At 38.8% G+C, this 21,156-nt stretch overlaps 1 protein-coding gene and 1 pseudogene across 3 annotated transcripts in view; one reads left to right on the top strand and one right to left on the bottom strand.

The window, feature by feature from the left end:
• The window catches only part of ZDHHC15 (zinc finger DHHC-type containing 15), a 173,617-nt gene that overhangs the window by 13,784 nt on the left and 138,677 nt on the right, over positions 1–21,156 (bottom strand). The window lies entirely within an intron of this gene.
• LOC100583175 lies at positions 2,106–2,594 on the top strand (annotated as a pseudogene). Its single transcript, XR_004028650.1, has one exon. The product of XR_004028650.1 is annotated as a 60S ribosomal protein L21 pseudogene (transcript).

Raw genomic sequence — 21,156 nt, forward strand, 5'->3', positions numbered from 1 at the left:
TCTGGAACACACACCAATTTAGAGCTTAGGGTTTGACAACAAAGGTAAAGGAATAAAATGAACATCCATGATATTACTGCATGCAGTAAGTTTTCCAAGAGCTGAGAGTATGGATACATTCTTATCTAGAAACATGGGGAAAAAGTTACTTGGAAAACGCCTCGCTACACAAAGGAGTACCCTTCTATAACCCAGTGTATTGTGTTTGATGTTTTCAGAAATGAGGCCTAGGATTCCTACTCTCATAAAAAGGCAAATGACAAGTGTATGAACAGGTTGTTTATAGGCATGTGGCCAAAATGTTAGGGTAGATGTGTTAAGAGGGAACAAGTAAGTGTATATGGAGAGAATACATGAAGAAAGAAATTTGGTTCCAGAATGTGGAAGATGTATCAATTATGCATGTTTACAGTGGCCTCTAGTTTATAATAGCATTCCTTCTGAAAAAGGAAAGGAGCCATTTGGTGAAAGATATCAGGTTGAGCTTCGAGCCATTTGGTGAAAGATATCAGGTTGAGCTTCGAGCCATTTGGTGAAAGATACCAGGTTGAGGTTTGTCAGCTTGACATCTGTCCCATCAGTGTAAGGTGGTATCAAAATGTGATATTATAGCTGAAGATAGCTTAAAGATCATGGAATTTAAACAGGTCCAGAGAGAAGAGGCTTTCCAAAAGTCATGCATTGAACTTAGTGGCAGAGGTGGGAGATGCTTCCCATGCTAGAGCTCTATCCATATTTTTCCACCTTCTCTTTCTGGTGAAAGAGGTACAGGAACTAAAATCATTTTCTTTCAAGTGGTCCTTAAAAGATCTATAAACTGAAAGGTAAACAGGAACAAAGGAGAGATACTGGGTGGTATAGTTGTTAAGAGTTTGGACTTTTGAGCCAGGATCTGTCACTTGCTAGCTGTGTGACTTTGGGTTTCTTTGAGCTTAAGTTTCCTCATCTATAAAATGGGGTTATTTAATGTTTACAGCTCACAAAGTGGTTATACCTGGCATATAATTGGCATTCAACAAATGTTATTTGCACACTTTGAAATAATCTAACAATTATTTTCTATATGCAACCTTATTTTCCAAGAGTTGCAGAGAATACTGAAATAAAGATGATGATGTCTCTGACTCCAGTGAGTTCCCATGTAGTCCCCAAATTCTTTACTGGAGCCAGGCTACTTTCTTTATGTCCTCTTGACTTAGCTTGGGGTCTTGTGCACTACAACCTGTGACTTTCCTTATACCTTCTGCTTCTGCACTGCTCGCTGACAATCCAGATCCTATCTAGTCTTCAAGGCCCAAATTCTACCTTCTCTGTGAAGCCTTTTCTGACCAAACCAACTCACAGGAAATCATTGTATCCTTTGAATTCTGATAGCATAAACTTTATAGTTCTATTCATTTGACCAATAACATATCCTGTATTGTGTTTTGTTAGGCAGCTTTTCACTTATGTATTTTATCACCCCCACTACCCCAAATTTCAGAAATGTTAGGTTTTTTTTTTTTTTGAGATGGAGTCTCACTCTGTCACCCAGGCTGGAGTGCAGTGGTGCGCTCTCGGCTCACTGCAAGCTCCGCCTCCCGAGTTCATGCCATTCTCCTGCCTCAGCCTCCCGAGTAGCTGGGACTACAGGCATCCGCCACCACAACCAGCTAATTTTTTTTTTGTATTTTTAGTAGAGATGGGGTTTCACTGTGTTAACCAGGATGGTCTTGATCTCCCGGCCTCGTGATCTGCCTGCCTCGGCCTCCGAAAGTGTTGGGATTACAGGCGTGAGCCACCACGCCCGGCCAGAAATGTTAGTTTTTCCCTATTCTCTCTCTTTTTTCCTATTATATACTTGGTCAACCAGACAGCCATCCTACCCCAGAATGGTAATGCCTCTTCATTCCTCATATGAGGGAATAAAAGAGAAAAAAGCTTTTTTTGTTTGTTTGTTTTGGAAAACATCCACTTATCTAATCATCCCAAATATGTAATCAAAAGTATACAACTCATGTGAAGACTACATTGGTAAAATGTTAGTATAGGCCAAGGTATCTTGAATTCCTATATAGAAAGCTGGTAAATGCCCTTTCGGCTGGAACCGCCATCTTCCAGTAATTCACCAAAATGACCAACACAAAGGGAAAGAGGAGAGGCACTCGATATATGTTCTCCAGGCCTTTTAGAAAACATGGAGTTGTTCCTTTGGCCACGTATATGCGCATCTATAAGAAAGGTGATATTGTAGACATCAAGGGAATGGGTACTGTCCAAAAAGGAATGCCCCGCAAGTGTTACCATGGCAAAACTGGAAGAGTCTACAATGTTACCCAGCATGCTGTTGGCATTGTTGTAAACAAACAAGTTAAGGGCAAGATTCTTGCCAAGAGAATTAATGTGCGTATTGAGCACATTAAGCACCTAAGAGCTGAGATAGCTTCCTGAAATGTGTGAAGGAAAATGATCAGAAAAAGAAAGAAGCCAAAGAGAAAGGTACCTGGGTTCAACTAAAGCGCCAGCCTGCTCCACCCAGAGAAGCACACTTTGTGAGAACCCATGGGAGGGAGCCTGAGCTGCTGGAACCTATTCCTTATGAATTCATGGCATAATAGGTGTTAAAAAAAAATAAAAGAACTCTGGGCTGTAAAAAAAAAAAAAGATGGTAAATAATTGACTAAGATTAAAGACTCTTCCATCATTGGCACTATCTATTGCCAATATGCATGGAAATACATAAGGGCAATTTGGTACCCTTGAAGAAGTACTTTCTTTGAGGTAGAAGGCATGAATTTAACTTATGACTCTGTCTAAGTCCTGTGGCAGTTTTGAAATTCCTAGGAATAATCGTACAGGTCTGGTTAGGTCTGATGAACTAAGTGATAAAGTAATTTTTTCTTCAAGCAAGAGTTAATCATTTTCTCTGACTGGGAGGTGATTGCACAGAATGTCACCCATAGATGCTTCTAAACAACAAAATTCTTGATGTGAAAGGCCTCTCATCTCTGAACCAGAGCTCTTGTATATAGGATGTACTTGGAGAGTCTGAATTCCGATGAGGAGAAGGGCTCTCACCAATCCTCTCAGAAAGTCCAGGGATTACAGCAGTCTCTGGCATAGGATGAAAGTGTGCTTTGATAGGAGAATCACTTCCTCATCTTCCTGAAACATTTTCTTCACATCATGCCCCAGCTCAAAAACCTTCAGTAGTTCCCCATCACTCACAGAATAAACTTATTAGTCTTATGTCTAAGGTCCCACCCAAACTGATACCAATTTACCTGCTGAATTAATCTAATAATCATTTTCTATACGTAACCCTGTTTTGAAAGAGATGTAGAGAATACTGAAATAACGATGATGAGTTCTCTTATTTTAATGAGTTCCCATCTATTCCCTTACTGCCCAAAATTTCTACTGGAGTCAGGCTACTTTCTTCATGTCCCCCTCACTTAGCTTGGGATGTTGTGCATTACAACCTGTGACTTTCCTTTTACCTTTGGCCTCTGCATTCCTTGCCACCAATCTAGATCCTATCTAATCTTCGAGGTCCAAATTCTACCTATGTAAAGCCTTTTCTGACCACCCTGGCCCACAGCAAATCACCTTTCCTTTGAATTCTTATAGCACAAATTTTATGGTTTTAGTAATTTGGCAAATAATGTATCCTGTACTGTGTTCTGTTAGGGAACTTTATGTATCTTATCTCCCCAAATAAATAAAAGACCCTTGAGCTGAGATAATATATTGTATTGCCTGAACACCCCTTCTGGGTCCAATCTCATAACTTTAATATTCTCTCAATAAATATTAGTTTATTTTTTCTGTTATTCTTTCTAACAGGTTATTTGTCATGGCAGCAGAAAGTACCAGATTGAAAATAAATCAGAAATTTCTTCTACTGTGAGCAGTATTAATGGGTGTCATACAAAGAAAGTTTTATCCAAATAAAGAAAGAGGAAATAGGCTATAATATATAAAACATTGAATATACTAGAGTCTGATGTCAGTATTTTTTCAGGACAAGTGTTCAGCATTTCACAGGAAGGAGATTAATTCCCCCCAGTCCTGATTATCATTAACACTGGAAGGTTGTATTAGCACACTCAAGAAAATTTTTGTTTTTGTATTATACCTTTACTTGATAAAAATATGACTTCTAGGATATATTCTATAAAAATTATCAAAATAAAGAGGCAATTTATAGTCACATTAGCTCAAGGGAAAAGCTGCTGTTTAGTTAAGAAAAGTTCAGTTCTTTTATTGCTAGATTTTTTTTTTGAGACAGGGTCTCACTCTGTTGCCCAGGCTGGAGTGCAGTTGTGTGGTCAATTTACTCCAGCCTTGACCTCCTGGGCTCAAGCGATCCTCCCACCTCTCAGCTTCCTGAGTAGCTGGGACTACAGATGCACACCATGACACCCAGTTACTTTTTGTAGTTTTTCACAGAGAAGAGGTTTCACCATGCTGCCCAGGCTGGTCTCAAACTCCTGGGCTCAAGCAGTCTGCCAGCCTCAGTCTCCCACAGTGCTGGGATTACAGGCATGAGCCACTGCACCTGGCCAGCTGAATTCTTTTTAAATTATTTTTCTTGTCATGGTTACTATACTGATAGAGAGTAACTGGAATAAGCTATGCATAATTATCACGTGCCCCGGGGCTTCACTGTGACCTGGAGCTCTCTACTGGATTTTCAAACCAGGCTGACAGAAGAGCTCAGTGAGGAGAGAAACTGACTTTACCTTCCTTACTAGGAAATAAAGGAACTACACCTAATGGATAGAGGTCATATAATTAAAATTGACAGTTCCTCTTTGGAAGTTTCCAAATTTGGGATGAGCAGAGCTCCCATTGTTTACTAGAGCCTAGGAAAAACAGAGCTTAAGGCACCATCTACTACTGAAAAGAAGACAGTGACCTAGTGAGGAAAAAAACGAAATCCAACAGGCAAATTACAAAGAATATCTAAGCAAACATAATGAATAAAAACCAAAACAAGATAGACAGAGAAGACTGGAATAAATAACTAATCCTTCAATGCAAAAACAGACGTGCATACACAAGAAGTAATACTGAACAGGGAACCATAACCTTCCCAAATGGACAAAGCAAGGAACCAGTGACTGACCCTAATGAGACAGCAATATTTGAGCCCTCTGATCAGCAATTCAAAATGGCAATATTATGGAAACTCAGTGATTTCCAAGATAACACAGAGAAGCAATTCAGAAATTTATCAGAAAAAATTAATAAAAAATTTAAATAGAAAAAATCAGACAGAAATCATGAAACTTCGAAATACATTTGCTAATCTGAAAAAAATCATTAGAGGGTCTCAATAACAAAATGGAGCTGAAGAAAGAATTAGTGAGCTCAAAGAAAAGCTTTTTGAAAATAAAGGAGAGAAAAAGAATGAAAAGGAAAAGAGATCACCTACAAGATACAGAAAACTGCCTCAAAACGTCAAATGTAAGAATTATTTGTGTACAAGAGGGAGTTGAGCAACAGCAAGGGGATCGAAAGCATAATTCAATAAATAATAACAAAAACTTTCCAAAACTTGAGAAAGATAAATATCCAGGTATAGGAAGGTCAGAGCACACCAAACAGATTCAACCAAAGTCGTCTACCCCAAAGGCACATAATAGTCAAACTACCCCAAGGCATATAATAGTCAAACTCTCAAAGGTCAAGGTCAAACAGAAGATCCTAAATACAGCAAGAGAAAAGATGTGCATAACATATAAAGGAGCTTCAATTTATTTGGCAACAGACTTCTCAATGGAAACCATACAGGCCAGGAGGGAGTAGGATGACATTTTCAAACTACTGAGGGGCAGGGAGCAGGAAGCTACCATCCAAGAATACTGTATCCAGCAAAGTTATCCTTCAAAAATAAAGCAGAGATAAAGTCTTTCCCAGATAAACAAAAGCTGAGAGAATTAACCATCACCAGACCAATCTTACAAGAAATGGTAAAGGAGCTCTTCAATTTGAAAGCATGCAAAAAGGGAACATTTGAAGGTATACAATCCACTGGTAAAATTAAGTACATGGACAAACCCAGAGTACTCTACTACTGTAATTGTGTAATCAACTCAAAACTCTAGTATGAAGCCCAGAAGACAAATCTGTCAAAAACAATAATCACTGAAGAAACCTGTTAAAAGATAGGTAGTATACAAATACATAAGTAGAGATGATTAAAATCAAAACGTAGAGAGGATGAAGTTAAATTGTAGAATTTTTTTCTTTGTTTCTATTATTTTCTTTGTGGTTTAAGATAAGCTGTCCTCTCTTTAAAATAACTTGTTTCATCTACGACATATTTTTTGGTAAGCCTCATGGTAGCCAGAATGCAAAAACCTGAACTCAAAATAGCTGTTTTGAGGAAGCTCAATGAAAATCAAGATAACACAGAGAAAGAATTCAGAATCTTACCAGATAAATTTTAAAATGGGATGGAAATAATTAAAAGGAACCAAGCAGAAATTCTTGAGCTGAAAAATTCAATTGACTACTGATGAATGCAGAAGGGTTTCTTAACAGCAGAATTGACTAAACAGAAGAAAGAATCAGTGAGCTTGAGGACAGGCTACTTGAAAATACACACAGAGAAGAGACAGAAAAAGGAATAAAGAAAAAAGCACACTCATAAGATCTAGAAAATAGCCTAAAACTGGCAAATCTAAGAGTTATTGGCCTTAAAGAAGAGGTAGAGAGAAAGATAGGGGTAGAAAGTTTATTCAAAGGAATAATGACAGAACTTCCCAAACCTAGAGAATGACATTAATATTCAATTACAAGAAGGTGATAGACAACCAAACAGATTTAAGCCAAATAAGACTACATCGAGACATTTGATAATAAAACTTCCAAAGGTGAAAAATAAAGAAAGGATCCTAAAAGCAGCAAGAAACAAATAACATACAATGGCACTTCAATATATCTCGCAGCAGACTTTTCAGTGGAAACCTCACAGGCCAGGAGAGACTGGCATGAAATATTTAAAGTGTTGAAGGAATAAAATCCCTTTTTACCCTAGAATAGTATATATAGCAAAAATATTCTTTAAATATGTAGGAGAAATAAAGACTTTCCCAGAAAAACAAAAACTGAAGAATTACATCAACAGCAGAAGTGTTCTATAAGAAATGCTAAAAGGAGTTCTTTGATGTGAAAGAAAAGAATGTTAATGAGCAAAAATAAATAATTTGAAGGTACAAAACTCACTGGTAATAGCACACAGAAAACATAGAATATTGTAACACTGTAGGTGTGATATGTAAACTACTCATATCTTGAGTAGAAAGACTAAAAGATGAACTGATCAAAAATAACTATAACAACTTTTGAGGGCATAGGCAGTACAATAAGATACAAATAGACATAAAAAATTAAAAGCATGAGGATGAAGTTCAGTTGTAGTTTTTATTAGTTTTATCTTTGTTTATGCAATTAGTGTTGTCATCAGTTTGAAATAATGGGTTATATTACTGCAAGCCTTACAATTTGTATTAGTCAGGGTTCTCTAGAGGGACAGAACTAATGGAATATATCTATAGGGGAATTTATTAAGTATTAACTCACATGATCACAAGGTCTCAAAATAGGCTGTCTGCAGGCTGAGGAGCAAGGAGAGCCAGTCCAAGTTCCAAAACTGAAGAACTTGGAGTCTGACATTCAAGGACAGAAAGCATCCAGCATGAGAGAAAGATGTAGGCTGGGAGGCTAGGCCAGTCTCTCTTTTCACATTTTTCTGTCTGCTTATATTCTAGCCATACTGACAGCTGATTAGATTGTGCCCACTCAAATTAAGGGTGGGTCTGCCTTTCCCAGCCCACTGACTCAAATGTTAATCTCCTTTGGCAACACTGTCACAGAAACACCCAGGATCAATACTTTGTATTATTCAATCCAATCAAGTTGACCAGTATTAACCATCACAAGTCCACCTTTTGTCAACTTGAACCCATACACATCTCCTGAGATCATACGTAATATTCAAATATAGATGATAATAAGGACTTAGATATACCAAACATAATACAACTATCCTTTGTACAACTGCAACTGCACCAATCCCCAACCCAAATACTATTACATAAAGTTAACAATACTTAAATGTTGATGTGAAGTCAATAAATTTTATGTCACATGATAAAGGAGAAAGGAAATAAAATGAAGATATTTTCTTAGAACAAGTGTATATACGCACAAACATTTTTTTTTAGCAAAAGAAGGAGGAAATACTCATGACAAGTACAATCTTCATTTCTCCAGCTGGTCACGTGGTTGTAGCTGGTACTGACGACTACCTTCTTCTACAACCCATTCTGCATTCCCTGTGCCTTCAGCAAGCACTTCAGTAGGTCGTGTTTTTTTTTCCTGATAAAGTGACCCAAACCTTAATTCCTGAAGGGTCTGGGTCATTTGTAGTCCTGCCTGGATTGTGCTGTTGTAGTTTCCCATTGAACATAATCACAGGGCATGGTAATACTAACAGACACCCTAATGGATCTCCTGTATTCCATGCATACTCTTCCTTACATCCATTGTGCAGTAGTAGACTAATTTCATCTTGAGAGTCTGGGTCAATCACCCTAGTCAACACTGTAACTCCATTCTTAGCCTGTTGACTTAAAGGTAGGAGAAGCCCAAAATGTCCAGGTGGCAATCATAACTTCCTGTTTAATAGAACCCTTGTTGTGTCTCCTGGTGGCAGCATTCCTCCCTCTGAAATAAGACTCTCACTCAGGGCAATCTTAGCAGATTTGAGACTCAGTAACTGCTTCTGAAGCCGGGAGACAGAATCCTTGAGTTCATCATTTTCTTTCACCAGTTTTTCCACTGAACTTAGGAGCAGCCAACCAGCTTCATTATGTTCCTTGGTTCTCCACATAAGGTCAAAGGTATTATGTATAGAGTCACGAAACTCCTTGCCTCTCATGAGCAATAAATCAGGAGTGTCGAGTGTATTTATTTTGCTAACTCTCTAAACATTTCATGCCAAGGACCATCAGTGTTCTCCATACTATTAGAAGTAGAGTCCTTAACATTGTGTCTAATCATATTAAGCAGCCAATTACAGAAACCCCCAAACCAACAAAAGAACTCCATCCTTAATATTCTGTTCTTCTAGAACCACTCCTGGTACCAAAATCTGTATTAGTCAGGGTTCTCTAGAGAAACAGAACTAATGGAATTATATATATGAGTTTATTAAATATTATACCACCACAAGGTCCACAATAGGCTGTCTGCAGGCTGAGGAGCAAGGAGAGCCAGCCCAAGTTCCAAAACTGAAGAACTTGGAGTCTGATGTTTGAGGGCACAAAGCATCCAGCATGGGAGAAAGATGTAGGCTGGGAGGCTAGGACAGTCTATCTTTCCACATTTTTTTGCCTACTTATATTCTAGCCGCGCTGGCAGCTGATTAGATTGTGCCCACCCAAATTAAGAATGAGTCTGCTGTTCCCAACCCACTGATTCTCAAATGTTAACCAACTTTGGCAACACCATCACAGACACACCAAGGATCAATACTTTGTATCCTTCAATCCACTCAAGCAATCAAGTTGACAGTATTAACCATCATACAGGTTACTGCAAATCAAAAAACATATTACAGATACACAAAAAATAAAAAGTGAGAAATTAAAACATACCACAAGAGAAAATCAACTTTACTTAAAAGAAGACAGGAAGGACAAAAAACAAAAACAAAAACAAAACAAAAACAAAACAAAACAAAACAAAAACCCATGAAACAACCAGAAAACAAGTAACAGAATGGTAGGAGCAAGCTCATTTCAATAATAACATTGAATGTAAATGGAGTAAACTCTAATCAAAAGAGAAAAAGTGGCTGAATGGATGAAAAAAAGAAAACAAGACCCGATGATCTATTACCTACAAGAAACACCTTTCATCTATAAAGACACAAATAGACTGAAAATAACGGGATGCAAAAAGATATTCTATGCAAGTGAAAACAAAAACAGAGCATGTGTAGCTGCAAAAATATCAGAGAAAATACATTTCAAGACAAAAACTATAAGAAGACACAAGGAAGGTGATTATATAATGATAAAGGGGTCGATTCAGTGGGAGAATATAACAATTCTAAATATACTTACACTCAACACTGGAACACCCAGACGTATAAAGCAAATATTATTAGAGCTTAACAGAGACAGACTCCAAAACAATCACAGCTGGAGACTTCAATACCCCACCTTCAACATTGAACAGATCACCCAGACAGAAAATCAACAAAGTAACATCAGATATTATGCATCACAGATGAAGTGAACCTAAAAATATTTACAGAACATTTCATCCAACAGCTGCAGAATACATATTCTTCTCTTTGGCACATGGATCATTCTGAAGAACAGACCATATGTTAGATGACAAGCGTTAAAAAATTTAACAAGTGAAATAATATCAAATCCCTTCTATGACCACAGTGGAATAAAATTAGAAATCAATAACAAGAGGAAGTTTGGAAAGTATACAGACACATGGAAATTAAATAATATGCTCCTGAATTACCAGTGGATCAATAAAGAAATTAAGAAGGGAAGTGAAAAATTTCAGCCCACTTTCACTACTGTGATTCAACACAGTACTAGAAGTCCTAGCTGGAGCAATCAGATAAGAGAAGGAAATAAACACATCCCAATTGGAATGGAAAAAGTCAAGTTATCCTTGTTTTCAGATGATATAATCTTATATTTGAAAAAACATAAAGATTCCACAAAAAACCATTAGATCTGATAAACAAATTCAGTCAAGTTGCAGAATACAAAATCAACATGCAAAAATTAGTAGCATTTCTGTATGCTAACAGTGAACAACATAAAATGAAATCAAGAAAGTAATCCCCTTCACAATAGGTAAAATAAAATACCCATAAATTAGCTTAACCAAAGAAGTGAAAAATATCTACAAGAAAAGCTGTGAAACATTGAAAGAAATTGAATAGGAAGCAAAAAAATAGAAAGATATTCCATGTTCACGATTTGGAAGAACATTGTTAAAATATCCATACTACCCAAAGCAACCTACAGATTAAATGCAATCACTCTTAATATACCCATGACATCCTTCATAGAAATAGGACAAATAATCCTATAATTTATATGGAACCACAAAAGACCCAGAATAGCCAAAGCTATCCCAAGCAAAATAAACACAACTGTAGGAACCACATTACCTGACTGCAAAGCAGAATGGAACTAGCATAAAAAGAGACATATAGACCAATGGAACAGAATAGAGAAAAAAGAGTAAACTTATTGTCAACAAAAATGCCAAGAATAGTCACTGGGAAAAGAACACTCTCTTCAATAAATGGTGCTGGGATAACTGGATATCCATATGCAGAAGAATGAAACTACACCCTTACCTCTTTCCATATATAAAAGTCAAATCAGAGTAGATTAAAGACCTAACTCTGAGACCTCAAAATATGAAACTGTGAAATAAAACTTTTGGGGAAATTCTTCAGGACATTGGAATTGGCAACGATATGTTGAGTGATACCCCCTAACGCACAGGCAACCAAAGCAAAAATAGACAAATGGAATCACATCAAGTTAAAAACCTTCTGTACAGCAAAGAAGACAATAAACAAAGTGAAAAGACAAACCACAGAATGGGAGAAAATACTTGCAAACTACCCATCTGAGAAGGGATTAATAACCAGAATATATAAAGAGTTCAAACAACTCTATAGGAAAAAATCTAATAATCTGATTAAAAATGGGCAAAAGATGTGAATAAACATTTCTGAAATGAAGACATGCAAATGGCAAACGGGTACATGGAAAGGTACTCAATATCATTGATCAGAGAAATGAAAATCAAAACTATAATGAGACAAAATCTCACCCCAGTTAAAGTTTATCCAAAAGTCAGGCAATAACAAATGCTGGTGAGGATGTGGAGAAAAGGGAACCCTTGAACAGTATTGGTGCAAATGTATGTTTTAGTAAAACTACTATGGAGTATAGTTTGGCGTTTCCTCAGAAAACTAAAAATAGAGCTAACATATGATCCAGCAATTCTACTCCTAGTTATATACTCAAGAGAAAGAAAATCAGTATATTGAAGAGATATCCGCATTCCTATGTTTATTGGAGCACAACTCACAATAGCCAAGATTTAAAAGCAACCTAAGTGTCCATCAGCAGATGAATAGATAAAAAAGTAGTACATATATACAATGGAGTACTATTGAGCCATAAAAAAGAATGAAATCCTGTTATTTGTAACAACATGGATGGAACTGGAGGTCATTATGTTAAGTGAAATAAGCCAGGCACAGAAAGACAAACGTCACATGCTCCCAATTATTTTGGGGAGCTAAAAATTAAAACAATTTAATTGATGGAGATAGAGGGTATAATGATGGTAACCAGAGGCTGGGAATGGTGTTTGGGGGTGGGGGGAGTTGGGATGGTTAACACTTTTAAAAATATTGGCTGGGTGTGGTAGCTTACACTTGCAATCCCAGCATTTTGGGAGGCCAAGGCGGGTACATTACCTGAGGTCAGGAGCTCAAGACCAGCCTGGCCAATATGGTGAAACCCTGTCACTACTAAAAATACAAAAATTAGCCAGGCATGGTGGCGCACGCCTGTAATCCCAGCTACTCAGAAGGCTGAGGCATGAGAATCACTTGAACCCAGGAGGCGGAGGTTGCAGTGAGCTGAGATCACACCACTGCACTACAGCCTGGGCAACAGAGTGAGACTCCATCTCAAAAAAAAATTGTTAGAATAAACAAGATTTAGTATTTTAAAATAACTAAAAGTATAATTGGACTGTTTGTAACAGAAATACAGGATAAATGCTTGAAGTTATAGATATTCAATTTATCCTCATTTGATTATTACACATTGTATACCTGTATTAAGATATCTCATATACCCCATAAATATATACACCTAGTATGTACCCAGAAAAATTAAAAATAAAAAAAACTTGTTTTAAAAGGCCTAGAGTGGCTGAATGAATAAAGAAACGACCTGGGGAGTAGTGGCCAAGATGGTCAACTAGAAGCAGCTAGGTTGTGTGGCTCTCACGAAGAGGAACAGAAGGGGTGAATAAATACAAGACCTTCAACCGAAATATTCAGGTACTCACATTGGGATTAATCTAGGAAACAACTTGACCCACAGAGAACAAAGAAAAGCAAGAGGACAACGGCCCATCTGGGAGCAACACGGAGGCAGGGGAATCCTCCTCCACCCAGGGAAGCCATGCTTCTCCCACAGATCTTTGCAACCCTTACGTAAGGAGATTTCCTTGTGAACCCACCCCACCAGGGCCTTCAGTCTTCAGTCTGACAAATAGAGTTACATGGAGTCTTGGCAGAGCAGCCGCTCAGGCATGTGTGGAGACACTGGAGCCTTAGAAACTTGGGCTTTTCGGCAAAAGTAGCTGCAGCTCCCACAAAGTGGGAGGTTAGACTCCTATACATAACCTTAGGAAAGAAGCTGAATCCAGGGAGCTGAGCAGTAACAGCCCACAGGCCTCACTTCCATGGCACCTCACAAGATAAGACCCACTGGCTTGGAATTCCAGTCAGCTAGCAGTAGCAGCATTGCACCTCCCTAAAAAGGAGCTCCTGGGGGGAGGGGTGAGCCACCATCTTTGCTTTTCAGGTGCCTTAGCCGTTCCAGCCTTCAGGCTTTGTGAGTCTAGCTGACCTGGGGCAAAAGGGATTCCCCAGCACAGCCTAGCTCCTCTACCAAAACAAAGCCAGACTGCTGCTTTAAGCCAGTGCCTGATCCTGTTCTTCCTCGCTGGTCAGGTCCTCCCAACCAGGGCCCCCGGCCACCCCTACCCAATCTCTGCAGCTGACAGAGATCTGAATTCCCCCTCAAAAGGCATTCCCAGAGGGGGGTGGACCATCATTTTTGCTCTTTGGATGACTTAGCCGTTCCAGCCTTTGGGCTTTGGGGTGTCTGAGGTGACCAGGGTCTGAAGTGGACCCCCCAGCAAAGCACAGCTGCTTTAACAAAACGTGGCCAAACTGCCTTTATAAGTGGGTCCTGATCTTGTTCCTCCTCACTGGGTGGGACCTCCCAACTGGGGCCTCCAGCTATCCCCACCCAAGCTCTCCAGCCAACAGAGATCTGAACTCCCCTGGGACAGCACTCCCACAGGGAGGGGTGGGCCGCCATCATTGCTCTTTGGGCATCTTACCCATTCCAGCCTTTGGGCTTCAGAGTGTGAGGTGACCAAGGGCTGAAGTGGACCCCCAGCACAACACAGCTGCTCTACCAAAACAGGATCAGACTGCTTTTTTAAGCAGTTCCCAATCCTGTTCATCTTCACTGGCCGGGACCTCCCAACTGTGGTCTCTAGCCACTTCCTACAGGTGCCTTTGGGCCAGCAACAGGTCTGTAACTCCCTGGGACAAAACTCCCTGAAATAGGGACAAGTTGCCATGTTTGATGTTTCACAGCCTTCACTGGTGACACCTCCAGGTTCTGGAAAATCTGAGGTGACTAGGATCTGGAGTAGGCCCCAAGCATACCACAGCAGCTCTATGAAAAAGTGGCCAGACTGTTATGTGGTTGCCCATTTTCATATCTCCTCAATGGGCAGGTCCTCCAGGCCTGGCCCTCCAGCCACCCCCCACCAGAGCTACTAAGCTAGTACCAACTCAGCAACTCCCTGGACAGAGCCTCCAGGGGCAACTGAAAGCAAAGCCTCTTAGCCACTGCCTCTGTAGTGGAACTACTCTTGCCACCCTTGGAGTAACAAAGGAGCAAAGACCCTAAGTGTCTTATCCATACCTCCAACAAGCTGTAGTTGACCCAAGGAGAGAAGGCCAGTCCATCTCCCACAGGTCTGGCTCATCACCAGACAGGGAACCCCTGGCTTGGGCATAAACCCTTCACCTTGGGCTGACTGCACTGAGCAATTGCTGACCTGTATCTCTCTGGAGTAAAGCCCCCAGGAGTCAAGTAAACGACCCTTGGCCACAACCACTACTAAGATCTCTTCCTGTGCTGCCTCTACGCTGGGGAAGGAACATAAGCACTAAGATCACCCCAGAGCTCCAGTGGGCAGCCCAACTATGCCAAGTCACGAACTATAGCCAGCACTCAAGGGGGAGAGGAACCTTCACTTTCAGAGCACTGAGAGGAAATATGGCTGCAACTGTGAGAAAAAATAGGGGAGCTACACAACTGAGCAAGAGTCTACCAAATGACCAGTAAGCCTGAGTTTCACCTGCTGGTTCATACCCCAAAATTTCAACACCATTGAAATAACATCATTAAAATAACCCCCTCTGATACCACAAACAAGAAATCAGCTTCAAATAAAGGCACTACACAAAGCCTCAGCCCAGTGAAAACATCCAGAGAAGAAGTATATTGACTGTACTCAAGCTACGCTGCAGTTAAAGAAACACCCCCACGCAGAGATGAGAAAAAACCAATGCAAAAACTCTGGTAACTCAAATGGCCCGGGTGTCATATGTTCTCCAAATGACTGTACAACTTCTCCCAAAAGAGTGTTTAACCAGGCTGAACTGGCTGGAATGACAGATGTAGAATTTGGAATATGCATAGGAACAAAAATCATCAAGATTCAGGAGGATGGCAAAACCCAATCCAAGGAAAATAAGAATCATAATAAAGTGATACAGGAGCTGAAGGATAAAATAGCCAGTATAAAAAAGAACCTAATGGGTCTGACAGAGTGGAATAACACAATATAAGAATTTCACAATGCAATCACAAATACTAACAGCAGAATAAACCAAGTTGAGGAAAGAATCTCAGAACTTGAAGACTGGTTCTCTGAAATAAGACAATCAGAGAAAAATAAAAAAGAATAAAGGGAAATGAACAAAACCTCCAAGAAATATGAGATTATGTAAAGAGGCCAAAGCTACAAATCACTGGCATCCCCGAAAGGAAGGGGGAGAAAGCAAATAACTTAGAAAATACATTTCAGGATATTGTCCATGAAAACTTCCCCAACCTTGCTAGAGAGATCAACAGTCAAAAGCAAGAAATACAGAGAACCCCTGCAAGATTCTACACAAGAAGATCATTTCTAAGGCATATAATCGTCAGATTTTCCAAGGTAGAAATGAAAGAAAGAATGTTAAAGGCAGCTAGCCAGAAAGGGCAGGTCACCTTCAAAAGGATCCCCATCAGGCTAACAATGGAACTCTCAGCTGAAACTCTATGAGCCAGAAAAGACTGGGGGCCTATGTTCAACACTTACAAAGAAAAAAACTTCAACCAAGAATTTCATATCCAGCCAAACTAAGCTTCCTAAGTGAAGGAGAAATAAGATTCTTTTCAGATAAGCAATGTTGAAGGACTTCACGACCACCAGACCTGTCTCAGAAGAGATCTTGAAAGGAGCACTAAATATAGAAAGGAAAGACTGCTACCAGCTAATAGTGAAGCTGGAGCGGATGCTGACAGAATGAATGTTCAATGCAGAGAATGGAAAGCAGCACATCCCTGAGGCTGGACTCCAGACCTGCACCGCCGGCCAGCTGGGGTCTGACTGCACATGGCTTCTGATGAATCTTGCGTTTTTTACAAATTGGAGCAGGGACAGATCATAGATTTCTGATTTTATGTAAAATTTTGCCTAATACATTAAAGCAGTCACTTTTCCTGTGCTGTTTCAAAAAAAAAAGGAAAAAGACACACTTAAACACACTGACCAGTGTCACTGTAAAGCAAGCACACAAATAAACCAACATAATAACCAGCTAATAGTACAATGACAGGATCAAATTCACACATATCAATACTAACCTTGAATGTAAATGGGCTAAATGCCCCACTTAAAAGGCACAGAGTGGCAAGCTGAGTTAGAAAGCAAGATCCAATGGTATACTGTCTTCAAGAGACCCATCACACATGTAATTACACTTATAGGCTCAAAATAAAGGGATGGAGAAAAATCTACCAAGCTAATGGAAAACAGAAAAAAGTGGGGGTTGCGATCCTAATTTCAGACAACAGACTGCAAACCAACAAATATAAAAAAAGACAAGGAAGGTCATTACATAATGGTAAAGGGTTCAATTCAACAAGAAGACCTAAGTATCCTAAATATATATGTACCCAACACAGGAGTATCCAGATTCATAAAGCAAGTTCTTAGAGATGTGCAAAGAGACACAGAGTCCCACACAATAATAGTGGGAGACTTCCACACACCACTGACAGTTTTAGACAGATAATTGAGACAGAAAATTAACAAAAATATTCAGTACCTAAACTCAGCATTGGACCAAATGGATCTGAGAGACCTTCACAGAAGTCTCCACCCCAAAACAACAGAATATAAATTCTTCTCATTGCCACATGGCACATACTCTAAAATCAGCCACATAGTTGGACATAAAACAATCCTCAACAAGAGTAAAAGAATGAAAATCTTACAAAACACACTCTGGAATCACAGTGCCATAAAAATAGAAGTAAACACAATAAAAATTTCTCAAAACTATACACAGAAATTAAACAACATGCTCCTGAATGACTTTTAGGTAAATAATGAAATTAAGGCAGAAATTAAGTAGTTCTTCGAAAATAATTAGATCAAATATACAATATACCAGAATCTCTGGGACACAGCTAGGGTGGTATTAAGAGGGACATTCATAGCACTAAATGCTCACATCAAAAAGTTAGAAAGATCTCAAATTAACAACCTAACATAACAACTGAAAGAATTAGAGAAGCAAGAACGAATAAACCCCAAATGCTAGCAGAAGATGAGAAATAACAAAAATCAGAGCTGAACTGAAGGAAATCAAGACATGAAAAACCATTCAAAAGATCAACAAATCCAGGAGCTGGTTTTTCTGAAACATTAAAAAAATGGATAGGCCACTAGCTAGACTAAGAAGAAAAGGGAGAAGATCCAATAAACACAATTAGAAATGACAAAGAGAATGTTACTACTGTCCCCACAGAAGTAAAAACCATCAGAAACTACTATGAACACCTGTATGCACACAAACTAGAAAACCTAAAAGAGGTAAATTCCTAGACACATATACCCTCCTAAGGCTGAACGAAGAAGAAATGGACTCCTTGAAAAGACCAAGAATGAGCTCCAAAACTGAATCAGTAATAAACAGCCTACTAACTGAAAATGCCTAGGACCTCATGGTTTCACAGCCGAATTCTACGAGATTACAAAGAGCTGGAACCATTCCTATCAAGACTATTCCAGAAAAATGAGGAGGAAGGACTCCTTTCCAACTCATTCTGAGGCCAGCATTATCTTGATACCAAAACATGGCAGAGACACAACAATAGCCACAACAACAAATCACCTTCAGGCCTATATCCTTGATGAAAATTGTTGCAAAAATCCTCAATAAAATATTTGCAAACTGAATCCAGCAGCATATCACCAAGCCAATCCACCATGATCAGGTAGATTTCATCCCCGGAATGCAAAGTTGTTTCAACATATGAAAATGAATAAATGTGATTCGTCACATAAATAGAACTAAAGACAAAAACCACATGATTATCTCAATAGATTCAAGAAAGGCTTTTGGTAAAATTCAACATCCCTTCATGTTAAAACCTCTCAATAAACTAGGTATTGAAGTAACATACCTCAAAATAATAAGAGCCATCTATGACAAACTCACAGCCAACATTATACTGAATGGGCAAAAGCAGGAAGCATCCTCCTTGAAAACCGGCACAAGACAAGGTTGTCCTCTCTCATCCCTTCTATTCAACATAGTATGGGAAGTACTAGCCAGAGCAATCAGGAAACAGAGATAAATAAGTGGCATCCAAATAGGAAGAGAAGAAGTCAAACTATATCTGTTTGCAGACGATATGATTCTCTATCTAGAAAACCCCATAGTCTTGGCCCAAAAGTTCCTTCAGGTGATAAACAACTTTAGCAAAGTTGCAGGACACAAAATCAATGTACAAAAATCACTAGCATTCCTATACGCCAACAACAGTCAAACCAAGAGCCAAATCAGGAACGAATTCCCATTCACAATTGCCATAAAAAAGTAAAATATTTAGAAATACAGCTAACCAGGGAGGTGAAAGATCTCTACAATGAGAATTACAAACTACTGCTCAAAGAAATTAGAGAAGTCACAAACAAATGGAAAAATATCCCATGCTGATGGACAGTTAGAATCAATATCATTAAAATGGCTATACCATCAGAGAAATGCAAATCAAAACCACAATGACATACCATCTCACACCAGTTAGAATGGTTATCATTAAAAAGTCAGGAAACAACAGGTGCTGGAGAGGATGTGGAGAAATAGGAACACTTTTACACTGTTGGTGGGACTGTAAACTAGTTCAACCATTGTGGAAGTCAGTGTGGCGATTCCTCAGGGATCTAGAATTAGAAATACCATTTGACCCAGCCATCCCATTACTGGGTATATACCCAAAGGACTATAAATCATGCTGCTATAAAGACACATGCACACGTATGTTTATTGCGGCACTATTCACAATAGCAAAGACTTGGAACCAACCCAAATGTCCAACAACGATAAACTGGATTAAGAAAATGTGGCACATATACACCATGGAATACTATGCAGCCATAAAAAATGATGAGTTCATGTCCTTTGTAGGGACATGGATGAAACTGGAAACCATCATTCTCAGTAAACTATCGCAAGGACAAAAAACCAAATACCGCATGTTCTCACTCATAGGTGGGAATTGAACAATGAGAACTCACGGACACAGAAAGGGGAACATCACACTCTGGGGACTGTTGTGGGTTGGGGGGAGGGGGAAGGACAGCATTAGGAGATATACCTAATGCTAAATGACGAGTTAATGGGTGCAGCAAACCAACATGGCACATGGATACATATGTAACAAACCTGCACATTGTACACATGTACCCTAAAACCTAAACTATAATAATAAAAGAAAAACAAAGAAAAAAGAAAAGACCAGCAAAAATATAAACAACACCTACAAGCCCACCATACTGAAATTATAAATAATATTATAAGAAATGTAATTCATGTTTTAAAAAATAAATTATACATAAAAAAATAAAATGGCTATACTGCTTGAAGAAATGTACAGATTCCATGCTATTCCTACCAAATTATTGGTGTCATTTTTCACATAACTAGAAAAATGTTTTAAAATTCGTATGGAAGCAAAAACGAGCCTGAATAGCCAAGGCAACCCAAAGCAAAAAGAACAAAGCGGGAGGAATCATGTTAGCTGACTTGAAACTATACTACAAGGATACAGTGACCAAAACAGCATAGTACTGGTACATAAACAGGCATATAGACCAATGGAACACAATAGAGAGCCCAGAAATAAGGCTGCACATCTATGAACATGTGATCTTTGACAAAGCTGACAAAAATAAACAATGAGGAAAAGACTCCCTATTCAATAAATGGTGCTGGGATAACGGGTTCACCGTATTCAGATGGTTAAAGCTGGACCCCTTCCTTACACCATATACAAAAATCAATTCAAGATGGATTAAAGACTTAAGTATAAAACCCAAAACTATAAAAACACAGGAAGACAACCTAAGCAGTATTATCCTGGACACAGGAATGGATAAAGATTTCATGACAAAGGCACTGAAAGCAATCACAACAATAGCAAAAATTGACAAATAGTATCTAATTAAACCTAAGAGCTTCTGCCCAGCAAAGGAGAATATCAACAGAGTAAACAGACAACCTACAAAATGGAGAAAAATATTTGCAAGCTGTGCATCTGACAAAGGTCTAATATTCATCATGTATAAGGAACTTAAGTAAATTTACAAGAGAGAAACAAACAACCCCATTAAAAAGTAGGCAAAGGACATGAGCAGACACTTCTCCAAAGAAGACACACATGCAGCAAACAAACACATAAAAAAAGCTCAATATCACTGATTATTAGAGAAATGCAAATCAAAACCACAATGAGATACCATCTTACAGCAGTCAGAATGGGTATTATAATAAAGTCAAAAAATAACAGATGGTGGTGAGGTTACAGAGAAAAGGGAACCCTTATACACTGCTGGCGGGAGTGTAAATTAGTTCAACCATTGTGGAAAGCACTATAGCAATTCCTCAAAGATCTAAAAGCAGAACTACCATTTGACCCAGCAATCCTGTTACTGGGT

This window comes from Nomascus leucogenys, chromosome X (assembly GCF_006542625.1).
Source record: "Nomascus leucogenys isolate Asia chromosome X, Asia_NLE_v1, whole genome shotgun sequence".
In the NCBI taxonomy this organism is placed as follows: Eukaryota; Metazoa; Chordata; class Mammalia; order Primates; family Hylobatidae; genus Nomascus; species Nomascus leucogenys.